At 43.0% G+C, this 16727-nt stretch overlaps 1 protein-coding gene across 5 annotated transcripts in view; it reads right to left on the reverse strand.

Annotated features, from left to right (window-relative positions):
* The window catches only part of MBNL2 (muscleblind like splicing regulator 2), a 112440-nt gene extending 103295 nt beyond the window's left edge, over positions 1-9145 (reverse strand). For all 5 annotated transcript variants that reach the window (XM_082050001.1, XM_082050002.1, XM_082049995.1 and 2 more), the window contains exon 1: positions 8996-9145. The gene's annotated coding sequence lies outside the window, so the exon portion shown is untranslated. The remainder of the gene's footprint in view (positions 1-8995) is intronic.
* Positions 9146-16727: the final 7582 nt, after the last annotated feature.

Here is a 16727-nt window from a genome sequence, read left to right on the forward strand (position 1 = left end):
TTTTTCCCAATGTCATGTAACAGAAACCAAAAAATAAGTAGCTGTATATACCGGCAGAAACAAGAATTGTTTTCACTCAGGAAAAATAAGCAAACAAGTCAGGGTAAAGAAAGGCAAAGAATAAGGTCCTCTGGCAGAAGCACTAGGTGTGGGATAAAACGGCATCCAAAAGCCTGACCTCTGACAACAGCATGTTTCAAGCAGTGCATGTCAAGATTTAATCCCACCACCTCAAATACGAAGTAAATTACAGAAAGAATGCCTCAAAAATCAAAATGCACACAGGACTTCATTCACCAGAGTTCCGAAGATAGAACAGAGAGTTTATTTGTAGGGAAAAGCCTGTAATGGAACAGCATTCAGCTTTCTAACATGGCGTACTTTACCTCTTCTGCATTTTTCTCTGACTCTCCTCTTCCTCTCACAAAAAAAAGTGTTATAAAATTGACAAAGCCATTCATTTGGCTATTCCCCCTCATACCAACTCCAATAACGATAAAATACAAGCACTAATACATATTAGTAGAGCCAAATAAGATTAGAAGGCATCCTGTTTGTCACCTTTGGCGTACTTAAAGGTCATACTACACAAAGGGGACTGCAGGGGAAAAGCACACAATGAAGATTAAACACATCTTTTGCTGTGGGGAACATAGTCTTACAAACCTAAGATCATAAGGCAAATTTCACTGCAGTACACCTGCCCCCTTGGTGATTGCAATGGCACCTCATCCCCCAAATCCTTCTTCAGCAGACCTGCAAGAAGGGTTTGCCTGTTTGGGCAGTACTGGTCATCAAAGAGTTCTGCTCCTTCCCTCTGACCTGGCTGAGACCAAAAGAAAACTGTTGACAAAAATAACCTGCAGGTCCTCAGGTCATAAATACTTAGGCCAACAAAACTCATCACAGTCACTGAGACATTATTGCATGAACTACAAAAGCTACACTGAGCACATGAAATTGAGTTTATCACCAAGCATCCCACAGTAACTGACCATCTCAATTCAAAGTTGTATAAAAAGTCTTTATTTTGGGGGTGATCTGGGCCAGTTTCCTAGAAATTTTGGTTGGAAGAAACCTCTGGAGGTTACCTAGTCCAGCCTCTGACTCAAAGCAAGACTGTCACCAACAGAAGATGAGGTCAGCAGTAGCTTTGCCTTGATGAGTTCTGAAAAACTCTGAGGACAGATATTAGCTTCTCTGGATGACCTGCTGCAGTGCTGCACTACCCTCCTAATAACAAGATTTTCCCAACATCCAAGCTGAATTTCAAATGCAACAATTTCTTGTCATTGTCCTTTGCTGCCGTATGGCACAACTAAATAGAGTTTGGCCCTATCATCTTCACAACCATCCTGTAGTAGCTGTAAATCGCTGTAAACAGCTATTGGATTGTCCTTTAGACTCTTTTTCATTCAACTGAAGAAGCCCAGCTCCCTCAACCTAGACCCCTACTCATAATAGTAGCTTTTCACTGCATCTAGACACAGCAACATGACTTCATCTGAGCTGGAAGTTCTGCCTTTGACAAACGCAAGTGACCATAGGCTAAGTTCCCAATGGATGAACTAAAGAGACTTCGGTCTCTAGCTTTTCCCTTTACTGTTGGCAGAATATACAAGGGAATATCACATAGATGTTTTTGCATTTGCTTCTTTTGGTTCTTCTTTTAACTGCTGACAGAAGGGTAAACACTTCAGATCCTGCACAGAAAGGTCCACAGAATTTTGGACCTTACTATTTCAGTCCTCTCGGAAATTTTGCATATTGAATGCACTTCTATTTTACAAAGATATTTACAAGCAAGCCACCTAACAAAAAACTGAAGCTACCAGTGCTTACTTTCTAGAAGAGTTCTTTATAGGTCTGTCAAAACACAAAATTTGATGCAAATGCCTCCAATTTTGGCCATCTTCAAAGATCTCTTCTTGAGACAACAGAACTTCTAGTGTATTGGCAGCTCAAAAAAAAAAAAAAACCCAACCTTTATAGATATCACATTAATTCTGCTCCTTTTTTTCAGTCTATTATGTGGAGAGCAACAAAAAACTATGACCCCATTGACAAAATCCTGCTGAAGTAAGCAAAGTGGAACTACAGCAGTTTCAGTCATTCCCCCTGTTCAGAAAACTCATCACCTCAATCCTAAAAGCCTTCTGCACAGTTCTACACAAACCCACATTTCCCCCTTTCCAGTTTGCTTCCAGCAGCAGACTCCACCAAGGACTCAACAGCAGCAGGGACCAGCTCTAGCAGGCTTGGCACTACTAGCACCATACAAGAAAAAGGGCTTCAATCATCTTTGAAATCTGCAAAGAAGAATGAGGTAAGCTTTATAGAAACCAAGAACAATGCTGCGATAATCGTGATAATCCTCCTGTCAGCCCCAGGGCCATCAACACAATTCAGATGACCAAACCTCTCTGCTGCTTCATGAAGGAGGAGAATTGAGCTCCACCCAGCTCTGGCCTCCTGTTATTGCCACACTATTAAGAGGTCTCTTTATACCTCAGAAAGCATATTGATTTTTCTTCCCCCTTCCCCTAATTCAGACAATGGTGAGGACAGGTTATTTCCATGACTGACTGAAGCCATCAACAGCAACTCCTTCTGCTGGGATGGGCCCTAATCTTACCAATATGGCTATTACACCTTCACCTTTCCTGTCCACACTCACCACTGCTCCCACAGCATGCCTATCTAGGTCTAACCATTCCCAGGATTCAAGAGCTTGAACCTCCAAAAAGAATCACAGGGTGTCCATGCCTCTCCCGTGGCACCCAGCAATCCAAATGGCACAGCCCACTTCATCCCTAAAGGGATTTAAAAGGCACATAGATGAGGTTCTTGGGGACACGGTTTAGCACTAGAGTTAGGTTATGGTTGGACTCAATGATCTTGAGGGTCTCTTCCAACCAGAATTACTCTATGATTCTATGATCTGCCATGGTATAAATTGGAATGGGCTGTTCAATGAATTAGGAAAAGAACCAGAGAAATCAGATACCTTCTAAAATCTGCAAGTAGCAGAAGAAATGCACTCCACCACAAACAGGAAGCAAAGAGCATAAAGCATTATGAAATTAAGTTAATGAATTGAGTAACACAAGACCTACCTCTCACTGCCAACAGGCACTGCACAGTCCCAAGAGTGAAATACTTGATATGCATTGCATCACCCAAAGCTGTCTAAACGAGACCTAAATCCTGTGTCTTTTTTTTCCCCTTCCTGATACCGAGTCAAAGACTCAGGCATAAGCAGATGGCAGGAAGCACTTCGTTCACCTGTTCTGCAAACATGAAATCTAAGGTGCCTCTAGTAAAGCATCTTCATTAGATTTCATTAATCTGAAAAGCTAAAGCTAACATTTACTCACTTAAAGACTACAATAAACAAATGGCTTTAGCATGGCTAACACTAACATCTTTTAACAGAAGGTGGCAAAATGCTCCAGAATTTGGGGAATTTCAACAAATATATTGACAAGGTTGAACATGTTTAAGTCCCCAAAATCCATTTTTAACGTTCTGTATGAAAAACCAGTTTCTTCATAGTCCCCTTGGCACCTTCATAGGTTACTCTGGTCTAACCTGTGGAGTTGATTGTATTTTGGACCTGACCCTGGACAGAGAAGCTGAAGAGTAAGGATATCACAACACTACTGCTGTTATGGAAAGAGCATCACCTCATTCAAGCACGAGAAAGAATCTCCAGTTTCCCAGCAACTAGAGGAAGCTTTATTAGAGCAAAGACCAAGAAACTCCAAAATCTTCTCCAGCTCACAAACAGCCAGCAAGGCAAGGGTCTCAGGGAAGCCCTGACTGGTACCACCAGCAACGACAAAAAAATTCAGTCAGCCCCTAACAACCACTGCTCCAGCAGCAAACTCCAAAATCATCTTGATGTTTTCACATCTCACCATATACATGCACAGAATAGAAATTCCAGATTTCAGGATGGCAAATGAAAGCCAAAATAATTAATTCTATGAGAGCCTATGCTCAGGCCTTCAATGCTCAGAGCATGACGTCCCGACAAAGGGCACAAGGAAATGCTCTACTTCGTGAAAACCTTTTGCACACATGGAAAGCCCTCTCAGGTAACAAGAACACATTTCACCCATATCCACCAACAGCCAGCTTATAAAACCCGACTTGAGTACATTTAGACATCCCTATACCTTAAAACACTTTTTTTTCCTCTGAGACCTGTGAATTCAACCCGTACTCCTTCCAGTCTTAAATCATTAACAAAATACTTAGAAGTTTCCTTCCTTCTTGAAAATCTAACTGTCCTACCATTGCTGAAGAAACTTGCCATGGGTATATTGTCCAAAGCAACCACTGACTACTGCTAAATCTCCTGTTCCTGGTAAAGGTCAACAACAAAGCCAACTAACAGCTCGCTTAAATGGACCTCACACTATAGACCAGGGACACCAAACAAAAGAGAGGACATGGATCTTCTCATAATTCAAATGACTTCTTGTCAGAGGAGCTGTGGGCTCAACCTCCCAGACCTCCTCCTTCATACCATTAGGTATGAAATATTTGTCTGTCTCCAGGGGATTGAGGACATCTCACAAAGGCCCACAAAAATATTACAAATGGCCTGGGGCCTTCCTGGATAAACTAAGAGCAACGAGAAAAGAAGCAGCAGCGGGAAGCTGCTCCCACATCACTCGATCCTTCCCCTGTAGAGACCTACACAGCTCAATTCCCTCTATACTACTCTCTAACATCAGCATCAAACCACCAGGTGAACCAGTCAGACATAGTCTCAAATTCTTTCAGTGTGGAGACACAACAGACCTATTTATCCTTCAGCCTAAAACAGATGAAGCATCATGAAAACAAGGTGTAGCTGAATTTAAACCTAAACCTGGAATTCAGTGGTGAGCAGAGGAAAACACTGTTGAGAGTTTGCCGCTACAGACAGACCCTGGTCGTGTCGCTTTAAGATACATGATCCCAACTGGTCATAGGTCACAAGTATTTCTGGACTTTACACTGACATGATACTTTCATACTGAACCATTACTCAACGCCGGGGTTGCTGTCTCAGCTCCATCTAGGCAAAGAGTGACCCGCATCTCCAGCACACCACAGGCAGGCTGTGAAGCCTTCCAGCCTAGGAAATCTGATTGCTCCACAACATGCTATGTCTTTCCCTAGAAATGGCTGCGTACCATCACCCTCCACCATCTCCCAGGTTGCATCTCACCGTGCTCAAACACCCACCTGCAATCTTACGGCTTCTCTGTGTTCCCAGCCCTGGGCAGCAAAAGTGCCGTGTCAGGCTCCACAAGGGAACAGTCCCTGGCAATCACCATCATCATCAGTCTCCCGAAATGTCTGTGTGCACATGCACATCAATATAAGCCGCCGAGCTACTCTACACACCAAATCTCCTCCTCCTTTATGCCTGGAGTGGTTTGAGCCATACCGACTACATTTTTATTCCAAATTTAGTTGTGTTGCGATATTGCGTTTCTCTGAAGCTTTAAGTAAATTGATTCTGTAAAACTCAGTTATCACCAATAATGCAACCACAATGATCAAGACAGCAAAAAGCTCAGGGAAAATATCACCAGTAGAAAAGAAAAAAAAAAATTGTTGTTTTTAAAGGTTTATTCACCAGAAATGAGTGACTCGAAACTGAAAAGCATTTTGATCAACACTTTTCCTGACTTTCACTTCAATGACATTTTAATGAATACTTTCTAACTAAGTCTTCTTACGTAAAGTTGCAAATGAACGTGGGAGAATATTGAAAAAAGGTAATGGGGAAAAAAAAAAAGAAAATTCCATCATTCCATCAGGCATTTTATTTCTTGGATGCCTCTGAAAAAAATGAATAATAATTCATCTGTGGAAAAGTGATCCAGTAAAGATTAAATTGGTAAAAGACATCTGGAAAGGAGTAATAAGCAGACAGTCTGAATCACGATAGAGGGACATGAAGAAAGACACAGTGAGATCTTGAAGCCAATTAGGTTAGTTTGTAATTCTGCAAAGATGAAGGCAACATGTTCACATCTGTCCCGAGTACTTCAGTCCCAGACAGCTAACAATAAAATGCCAGAAAAAAATTCAGAGAAGCTCAGTAAATGCAGTTGTAGGGCTGGCTGGAGCCATCTGAAGTGAGATTTCGACCCTGATAACTGACAGTGTGAAAATACCTCCTTCGATAACAAGTCCAATGTGGTTCATGGTTCTCTACTTCTGTTTTTACTGGCAGGTTGGACCAAATTCTGAAACCTTCCAGTAGAACTGCAATAAGACCTATGAGGGCCTATTAAAAGTGGGGAAAAAATGGCAACATAAACAAGCAAGCTGTTCATTCACCTAGCGTGGTACGAGTTCCAGTGAGAACATGCCAAACCTAAATAAATTAGGCTGTATAATTTTACTCAGCAGCGTAAGGACTAAATAATAATACAGTGTTGCTGAGATTCCAAGAGCTATCCAGAGGATGCAAAACCATCTAACACCATCAGGCAGCAAAGGGAATAGCAATGTAATACGCTTTTTCTTCTTCCTGCCATAAATTTTTAACAGAACTTATTCCAGTGTCTTGTAGCTGAGCTTTTAACCCAAGAAAAACCAAGACTAAGAAGGTTCCCAAAATGGCAGTCACATGCCACTGGTGGCAGGATTCATGTACCACTTTTGCTACGGTAGGTATACCACAGTTTAAGAATCCCTAAGTTAGTAGAAAAAGTATTCTATTCAGTACCACATACTGCAGTTCTAGGGGCTCTGGAACCAGCAGGGAAACTTACAGAGCAGCTGTAATAGAACAGATGAAAATTTCACCCACCAAGTGTTAGCTGCAAGTTGACTTTATTTTTAATCTTCTTATAGCAACTTTTATTCTATAAAAGCCAAATTTAAGAAAATGATGCTTAAATGAAGATTTCAGCATCATAATCCCAAACACACCAGTGCCATAATAAATGATAAAGGAGATAGGTTTCAGAGGGAAAGCATGTTGAGGTGACACCTCATGTCACCCACCCATCTATCCACACACTGCAGAAGTACCACTCCTGTGGTGACGGGGATACCGCAACACAACTACAGTATCGCTACCATCCTGTGAGCTACCTTGGACAGACAGACCGACCCTTACACTAACGCAAATCACCACTGTAGGCCACTGCTTTTCACTTGCACGTTGATGAGTCAGAGCATACGCCAGCAACTACAGCAAGTGCCAAAGACTAACATGCCCCAACTCGGAGCTCCAGCCTGGGTCAGAAGTTTTGTTGCTAAGATCCACAATGACCAATTATCAGTTGGCACCCCCCGACCACCTTATCACAGATGAGAAAAACCACAGAGCTCTACCTGGGGTTCATACGCCCTCTAAGAGCGTACAAAGTTGACACTACACAAAAGGGCCTTGTCCATAGCAGGAAGAATTACATGCCTTCCAGCAGCAGTATCAGCTGTACTGGATGCATGCAAATAGCATTAACGCCAAATACAAGTTACAAATTGGCATCACTGATGCTGAAGCAAACAGATTTTTTTTTTAAACATACTCAAAAACCGTATGAAAGCAGCTTTCCACTAGTTCTTGACAGTAACTTTAGAGCATTTCCCAGAAGAGTTTAAATATGTATTTGGCCCTTAAGCCTACCAGAGATACGTTTTTCATTTGTGCAGCGTGGCACACACATGAAGGGAAAAGGGAAGACAGATGGCTAAATCTGTGTGTATCTACCAAGGTATGAATACCACGTTAAAATCATAAGCACTAGGCCAAGTCACATGCTTAAAATTAATTATACTTCCGCTACTACCTACAAGTCCACACTGCTTTAAAAATCTACAAGTCTGAACAAGACACGTCAGTGTGACATGATCGCTTAAGTATATTAATCCCACATGGATATCCTCTGCAGCTGCATTAAAGGCACACGAGTTGCTCCATGCTACTGTTCAAACACATACTCAGCAACATTACTGCTGTGCCTGTTCCCCTACCAGCAGAAATGCAAACATGCCTAAAAGAAACGGAAAACAAAACATCTGGGAACAGAAGCCTATAGGCAATGTTCTCATAGCTCGAAAAAATATGTGTACATATTCCATGTAAACATAGATAAATACACATATATGTACATACAAGGAATAAATATATAGGGTTTCTGCACAAAAATAGTAGTAAGAAAAAAAAAACAACAACAAAAAAAACCAGTTTCTGACAGATTTTCCCTCCCGTCATGCTCACCTTCACGGGCGGTAATTCCCCTCACCCCCCGCCAAAATCTGCCCAGCGCTCCCCTCTGCCCGCAGCGCTGAAGCGGGGGGCACAGAGGGGGCGATTCGGAAGCAGGCGCTGGGGCGGCCGCGGCCCCACGGAGCCCCTTTCCTCTCCCTTCCACAAGTCACAAAAACTTAACGCCCCGCTCGCCGCTGCTTCCCGCAAGCACGCCGGGCCGAATGCTGAGTTAACAAAACCATAAATCACTGCCGAACCAGATGCAATGGGCAGGCAGCAGCGCCCGCCGCCCCGCCGGCTCCCCCAGAGAGGTGAAGGGGAAACAAACGACGTGGGGGGAGGCACCCCAAACAAGTGCCGGACTCGGGGCGCCTTCCCGCGCCCTCGGCGGGGCGGCAGCAGCAGCAGAGGCCGAGGCGGGCTCGGGGGCGGCCGCCGCCCGCCCAGGTGCGGCGGGACGGGCAGCGGCTCGGCCGGGGACGCTCCGGCGGCCGCTCCCCGCGCAGGGAGGCGCCGCGGGCCGCCGCCGCCAGGCTCCCCCGGGGCCGCCAGCACCGCCGCCGCGACTCCTCCCCGGGGCGGCGGAGAAACGAAACTCCCGCCGCCGCGCACCGGCGGCGTCCCCGCACGGCCCGGCCCCGCAGCGAGGGGGGACACGGAGAAGCCGCGAGACCCGCTGTCCCCCGCCGTGTCCCCGCGGGGCGGGGGCGGCCGCCGGCGCGAGGACTCCGGTGGCGGCGGCGCAGGGGGCGGCAGCCTTACCTCGAAGCGGGGCGCGGAAGGGCGGCGGAGGTTGGGGGCGCGGGGTGGGGGGCACCCGCTTCTCCCACTCGGGCGAAGGCGGCTCCGCGCAGCGGCTTGTCACCTCTCCCGCCGCGACCGCGACAGCGGCGGCTCCTCGCGTAGGGGCAGTCGGGCCCCTCCCTGCCGGGGCCGAGCGCCGAGCCGCACCGCCCCGCCGCACCGCCCCGGGGCCGGGCCGGGCCGGGCCCGCCCGCCGCAGCCCGCACCGTGTCCTCCCCCCCGCCGTCCCGCGGCGGCCAGCGCTGGGGCCCGGGCGCCGCCGAGGCTGCGGGCCGGCCCCGCGGTGTTTTGCCGAGAGCGCGGCCCGCCCTGAGAACAAACCCCAGCGTTTTCTCCGCAAAACAACGGGGGCGGGGGCGAGGAGGGATGCTGCGGAGGGGGCAAAATCCTGGCTTTCAGGCATGTTGTTGCGCTTCCCTTTTATTTCTGGAGCCATGGATTGTCACCATTACTGCAGGCGATTTTCTGGAGGAAACAAACGCATGGTTTGGCTCCCAGGGCTCATTCTTCCCAGATTTTGACCCGAATTCATGAACAGTTTCTGTTGCCCAGAAGTGACGTTCACAGGCAAAAAAACAGCAGCCAGCGCAGGCCTGCAGTGTCCCTCAGCCCCTATCCTCCAGCAAGCCGCTCTCCCTGGCACCTTTCCCTAAAAAACAGAGAATATCCCCAGCCAGAGGGAGGGGGGCACCTACAGTGGCTCCCGGGTTGCCCCCAGCACATCTCTCTGTGCTCTTGCTCTGCCAGATGAAACTAAAGGTGGTGTTCAGCACAGCAGTGAGGGCACTCATGACTCTGGCCGGGCATCCCCTTTGCCCCCAGCATCTCAGCTACCCCCTGCACTTTGGGCTGGAAGAGCTGAAGCCTCATTTGACGAAACTCAGAATTTGTTTCCAGGCAGTTTAAGTCCCTGAGCAGCCTCTCCAGAAAGTCAGGCAACAAGGAGATGGTCAGGCATGGCCAGGAGTGGATCTGAACTGCTGCAGCATCACATTGGGGTAGAGGAGGAGCATCAGGAAGCATCTGCACTTCAGTTTCGACTAAATTCTGTCCCTGAGGTCTTTTGCAAGAATCAGTAACTGAACTTTCAGATTTCTGCTACTGCAAAATGTATTAGTTTTGAGAAAGAAAGTGAACCTTTCAACTTAGCCACCTCCTTTGGCAACTAGAGGCTGAAAAAGAAACACAAAGAAAACACGTTTTTCTCTTTCTTTCTCTTTTCTCTTCTTTTCTTTTCTTTTCTTTTCTTTTCTTTTCTTTTCTTTTCTTTTCTTTTCTTTTCTTTTCTTTTCTTTTCTTTTCTTTTCTTTTCTTTTCTTTCTTTTTTCTTTTCTCCTTTCTTTTCTTTTCTCCTTTCTTTTCTTTTCTCCTTTCTTTTCTTTTCTCCTTTCTTTTCTTTTCTCCTTTCCTTTCCTTTCCTTTCCTTTCCTTTCCTTTCCTTTCCTTTCCTTTCCTTTCCTTTCCTTTCCTTTCCTTTCCTTTCCTTTCCTTTCCTTTCCTTTCCTTTCCTTTCCTTTCCTTTCCTTTCCTTTCCTTTCCTTTCCTTTCCTTCTCTCTTATTTTTTCTTCTTCTTTCTTTCTTTCTTTCTTTCTTTCTTTCTTTCTTTCTTTCTTTCTTTCTTTCTTTCTTTCTTTCTTTTTCTTTCTTTTCATTTTTTTTTCTTTTCTCTTTTAAAGAAATGAGCAGAGTGATGAATTAATATTTTAAGGCTAATTGGAAACCAGTTCTAACCAGTCTGTTCAAGGCAACCCCATGGATAAAGGTGTTTGAATATAACAAGTGAGAAAAGGTATGTTAATATTGCTTTACTTTGAAAGGGAAATATAATAAATGGAATAAATACAAAGCCCAGCCAGAGCCCAGCTGAGTCTGCCACCAGGTACAATGAACACCCTCCCTCAGTTGGTAGGAGAATGGCTTTGAAAAGTCCAGCTTGGCGTACTGCTGAAGACAGTGCTCCCCAGGTGACCACATGCAGCAAGAGCAACATCTCTGTCCATTCTTTCCCTCCATGTAGAGGAGTCTGGTCTTGGTGAATGGCAGTTCTATGAAGGAAAACAAGCAAGATCGTAAGAAATTTTCCTGGCACATTGTTTTTTAATCTTCATTAAATGAGAGAAGGTAGAACTGAACAAGGTGTTGTTAAATATGCAAAAAACCTCAACTTCCACCAATAAGACTTTAGTACACAGCTGATATTGTAAAATGCAGGATCTCCTGAGGCCTTCTATTAGGCATCTACCCATAGTGAAGCAGGATTAAATATATTTCAGGCCAAATCCAACACGTTTCTTTTACCCTGCTTCTAAAAACATCAAGTGAAGTGCCTATTTTCTTCAGGCAATTTGTTGTGTCCATTAACTGTTTTTGCATAAGCCCCTCTTTCTGCAAATTAACCCAATTAAATGTTGGTTTCCTCTTGTGATTTTGGAGGACAACTGTATTATTCTATTATAACAATCTTTTACATATATGTCTAAAGCTATAATGAGGTATATTTTCCTTTCAGACTTCTCTTTTTTATTCAAATTGTCCCATTTTCCCAAACTTGTATCATTGTTTTTGCTCTCCTCTAGATACTTGAATGTGATGTCCACAACAGGACACTGTGGAACAGCAGAGCCTCGACTGTAATGAAGAAAGTAGAATAATTAATGGTGACTTACATATAGTGTATTTGCCAATAAATTGCTTAATGAGATTTGTTCTTGTTGCAATGGCAACTTTGCATTGACTCATTGAGTAGGTGGTCAGTGCCAACAGTACCCTTTCTTCACCACCTATTCCCTGCATGAATTTCATGCCTTCCTAAGTGCCTACCCATCACTTGTCCTCATTTCACTCATTTTGGATACTCTCCACCAATTGAGAGCATCTTTTAATAGCGATAGTTCATCAATTAACTGTCTGAAGTAGCTTATTGGTATTAAAAAATGGATCATTAATTTTGCATTTTTCTTTTAAAAATAATTTCTAAATCAGCTTAATGAGGCTTGGTCAATATTATCCTGCTTTGAAATGTGCAGCCTAGAAAACTGATGAGAAAGAAAGAGAAAGTTAAATACCATTAACTCTTTCATATTTGTGAGATTTTTTTTGTCTTATTTGTGTTATTACTTTTTACCAAGAACATACCACAAAGGCTGAAAGTATCTTACCATTCAAACAAGATGTACCAATAGTGCCATTCATATTTTACAAGATTATGACATGATATTCAGAAATTTTGCATACGCTTAAAGATGACCTGTCAAATCTTTTCACAGAGCATAAGGCACATTCTCCTGGTCTCCCCTGCTGCACCACCTGCTTGCCCTAAGGCCACCAGCCACCTCCCCTGCTTGGAGTCCAGGAGCATCATCCCAGCCAGCCTGCAGAAGTTGCCGATAGACATCAATTTTTGCATCAGCAGCCAACACCCACCCAGTGGTGCCCTCATGTGTTTCCACATGTGAATTTCAAATACTGGGATGCCAGGAATGTATTAGACTTTTACGTGACACAAGAAATCTGGCATATGCAATCCGTACACTGCACAGCCCCTTCCTCTGAAGCCTCAAATCAATTTGGGAATTTCATACAAGGGAAGGTGCACAGAGTGAAATAACTTGAGCTGTGCTTTTAATTGAATTAGAGTATGTACCAAGAAAATCCAACGACCTGTTTTGGATCATGGCAAAATCCTAAGTTTAGACATAAATTTTATTTGCCTCTTAATTTTCAAGTCTACCAATAAAAAGAAACTTTACAAAAGACCCTTTTTATTATCTATATATTCACCTGCTGCAGCTAGGGAATGTTGGCGTGCTTTCACTGAAGTTTGCTTGTCTACACAAGTGGAGATTAAATTGTAGTTTCAAAAACAGTCAAGTCAGTTCAACTCATTTTTTTAATTAATCTCATTTTTCGTAAAGAACAGGATAATTCAGCTGAATATGATGTCTTCCTGTATGTGGGCACCTATATGTACATACAGAGGCCATTAAGATCATAGCCAGTGCTATAACTAATTATTTTTGTTCCTTTTTTTTTTTTTTTTATGGTGAGGGGAAAACACATGAAACTTAACCTATGAACTCATGCAAATTAACAGCACATATTGCTTATTACTTAACACTGGAGCATCAGATTTCCGAAAACAATTCACCCAGAATTTGTGCAATGCAATCATCCAAGGAAACCAAGTCTGCAATCTGCTTCTTCTGTACAAGTTTTGCAATGCCTTTTTTTCATGTATGCAGCGTTAAATTTGTCACACGATGATTGGGGCATCTGCCCCATCTGTTCAGGATGACTTCTTGAAATAATGCTTCACAATACATCTGTTAGGAAGTTTGAGAGACCTTCATGGTTTTGGCACTTAAGGTCATGGTGGATCAATAGATTCAGACACTGTATGCCATGTACTATTAAGTTTCCCCAAGACGCAGCCACAGAGAGCCATCCCCATGACTTTGTTGCTCATCTTCAGCAGTCACAGCAGAAGCCATCTCATTCTACAGCAGACTGAGCTGTGCGTGCCATGCTCAAAGAAAAGGAGAAACTAAGGTTCACCAAGGGCTTGGTAGGGGCTGGTTTATTCTTTAATCTGGAGTGGTGCTGTATATCCAGATGATCCCAAGAGAAACCACATGCTCCAGAGGAAGATACGATCCCCCTGGCTTGTAAGCAAATTCTTTCCTATTTATACATATATTGAATGCTTTGGTAGTTTGTTTGCTATGTGAAAAAGCAGTAGCAGACAAGCATCTGAGAAGGAAGGTTCTCCGTACGATCTCAGAAAACACGTGCTTTCCCACCGATGTTCCAGCTCTAGGAGAGACTCATTTCCAGCCTGCCAGAGGGAGATAACCCTCTACCCACAAAATACAATCGGGCTATTGTGCATCATAGAGGAGCCTTTCCTTACTGTGACAGCCAACCAGCTGAAGACCAGACATACAGGATTTTAATACATTCATTGTCTTAATGAAGAGCTGCAAATGTAATGAACGTGCTCAGGGCAGTACAGCGCTCATCTCCTCCAGCAGGACTGCAGAAGAGTTATTTCCTGCGCTCAGGGGATGGTGGTGTCTGTTTGCAAGTTCAGTATTGTCTGAAAGCATGTTGGTTGTTGTGTAACTATATGGTGTGTTAGGCCGTCATTTAACATTATGGACTGATGCAAATGGCCAATGCTGAGCCCGTATCCTTGCCCTGTGCATTTTTCTTGTATACATGTAACCTCACAGAGTCCTCAACCAAAAGAAACACACAGCACTATGACTATCCATCCTGAAACAGGCTACATTGTACATGCGAAGAAAAATTCTGATTAGGTTTTCATTCACTTAGTGTGAGTCCTCCACCCTCCCCACTCACCTATTCCCACAGTTATGTTTGCTGCTAGACTGCCATCTCTCATTTCAGCTTTGTTTTTAGCCAGCTTCAAATTTCCAGCCACCAAATAACATTGTACCTTTGACGTCCAGGTTGCAGAGCCAGCCATGAGCCCTCTCCTTTGCATGTTACTATACCTAGCGGTCAGTTTAATTCTCTTCAGTCTTTGATAAACCACACACACCACATTTCTCAAGCCTCACGCTCTGTAGATACAGCCAGCATTGTCATGTCCCATGTGTAATACATTGTATTTGGCCCTTTTAATTTGCCTTTGTGTTGGATTGTGATGCTCGACGGGATGATTCAGCCCCACTGGCAAAAATAGTACATGCTTTCCAGTATCTACTATCATCTGCAAACTTTACCATAAAAGTAATCACTGAGAAAAAAACAGTCTCTGGGAAAAAACTCCTCATCACAATGATTTTCTTTGTTTATGTCTCTTCATTAACAATGACATCTGGAGATCAACCAGTGAGTCAGTTTTTAATCCATGTAATGTTAATTTCATATAATGGAAGCTCTTTTAAATCAAAGTGTTATTATGGTATTGACTAAAAAGCTTTGAAGAAATCAATGGCTGTTATGTGAACACAGTTGTCTTCAGCACTCAGAATTACACCCTTTTCAAAGCAAGCGAAAAAGCACAGGCACATCCCCCAGCAGAAGAACAGTAGTAAGATCTGCCTTCTGGGATGCCATGTTGACTGATCTTGATTATATTTTAAACTCTAATTTTTCTTAGTAAGACCCTAAATTAGCAATCTCTTTGCTAGGGTTTAGGAACGACATCATTAATTATTCAATAGGTCCTTTCAAGCTTTCCAAAACTGATGCAATTTTGACAATACCCTCCTGGAATTACCCATGACCTAGGGAAACATCTTATTAACAGCTGAAGACAGGTACTCGTCTAACTCTGTTAGGACTGAGTTTAATTTGAACGGATCATGTCCTGCTTGCTTTCTTACAGGTGGTAGGTTTTTCTTTTTCCTCTTTGCCACGTAGCTACGTAAACCCTGTGCTCCAAATATCAAACAGAAATCTCTTGTACTGTTTACCTACCATACTTCACGTATAGTTGATGTAGGATTCTTCTTTTCTTTTCCTCCTCATGCTTATTTAAAGTGCTCTTTAACTGCATTTAATCCAGTTGCCCGCTGGTACTCTAACAAGTAACTTTTAAAAATCTTGTTACTTTTAAAAATCTTGTTACTTTTAAACCCTGACGTTAATTTCTTTGTTTCCCACCTGAGTCTTTACAAATTGATTTTCTATTTTCATATTTCCTCATTTATTTTTTCAACCATGGTGGCTTTCTGCCCAGTAAAAGCTTTACATGCTAATGAAATCATGGCTATCTACATATTCAGCTGGCTATCTTTGAACAACTGGCACCTTCTCTTAACACTTCCTACTTCAAAGCCGTGTTCTCTGTCCATTATGCTGACAATTAGTCTAAGCTTTGGGTAATTAGCTCTTTTAGAGATTCATAGATGAATATTAGTGCTACTGTTACATGTTTACGCAAATGGAGTGTAATCAGATTCTAATCAGAAATACATAAACAGAAGAGTAATTTTTAGAGTGACAATTAACTATTCTTTGTCAAGAGGAGGTCTGATAATGAGTCATTCCCTTTGGCAGCAGTGCATACTGCATTAAGAAGCTTTAAAAAGAAAATAACACTTCTCCTTGAAGTTTGTAATTATTTTTTTCCATACAAACTATCCAGCAAATATTCCCTAGGTTGAATTAACCAGTGGCATGTATTTTTCATCTTGATGTTTTATATGTAGTTTATTAACTTTAGCATAAAACAATGTCATTAAGTAAGATCTAAATGTCTTCACATCTCATGTATAGAACATATTTCATGTGTTTTACCCTATAGCTTTTTAAGGCTAGTAGAGACCACAGCAATAATCCAATCAGACCTGCATTAAAACAGGACCTACATCCAGGCCGTAGCCCCCTAAACTCATCGCATCAAGAGGTCAGATGTTGCACTAGTTATTCCTACTGCCATGGCATTGTCTACATCAGGAGAGAATTTAGTGCTGCAGGCGTTCATCTGCCAGGGAACTTGTATTTTTTACATAATATTATTTTTGTTTTTATAGAAAACTCCATCATGTATCTGTTTCTACATATGCTTTTTAAAATATCATTTTTGTTATCTAAATGTAACCAGACTGTATAACACTGTTAAATGATAGCACACGTATTTTTAAGTATTGTTGGTTCCCTCCCAGAGAAGTTTTCTCAGACTTACTAGTAACTAGAACTTCATACTTTACAGTTTCA

Source organism: Streptopelia decaocto (assembly GCF_964273445.1).
Source record: "Streptopelia decaocto genome assembly, chromosome: 1".
Taxonomy (NCBI): Eukaryota; Metazoa; Chordata; class Aves; order Columbiformes; family Columbidae; genus Streptopelia; species Streptopelia decaocto.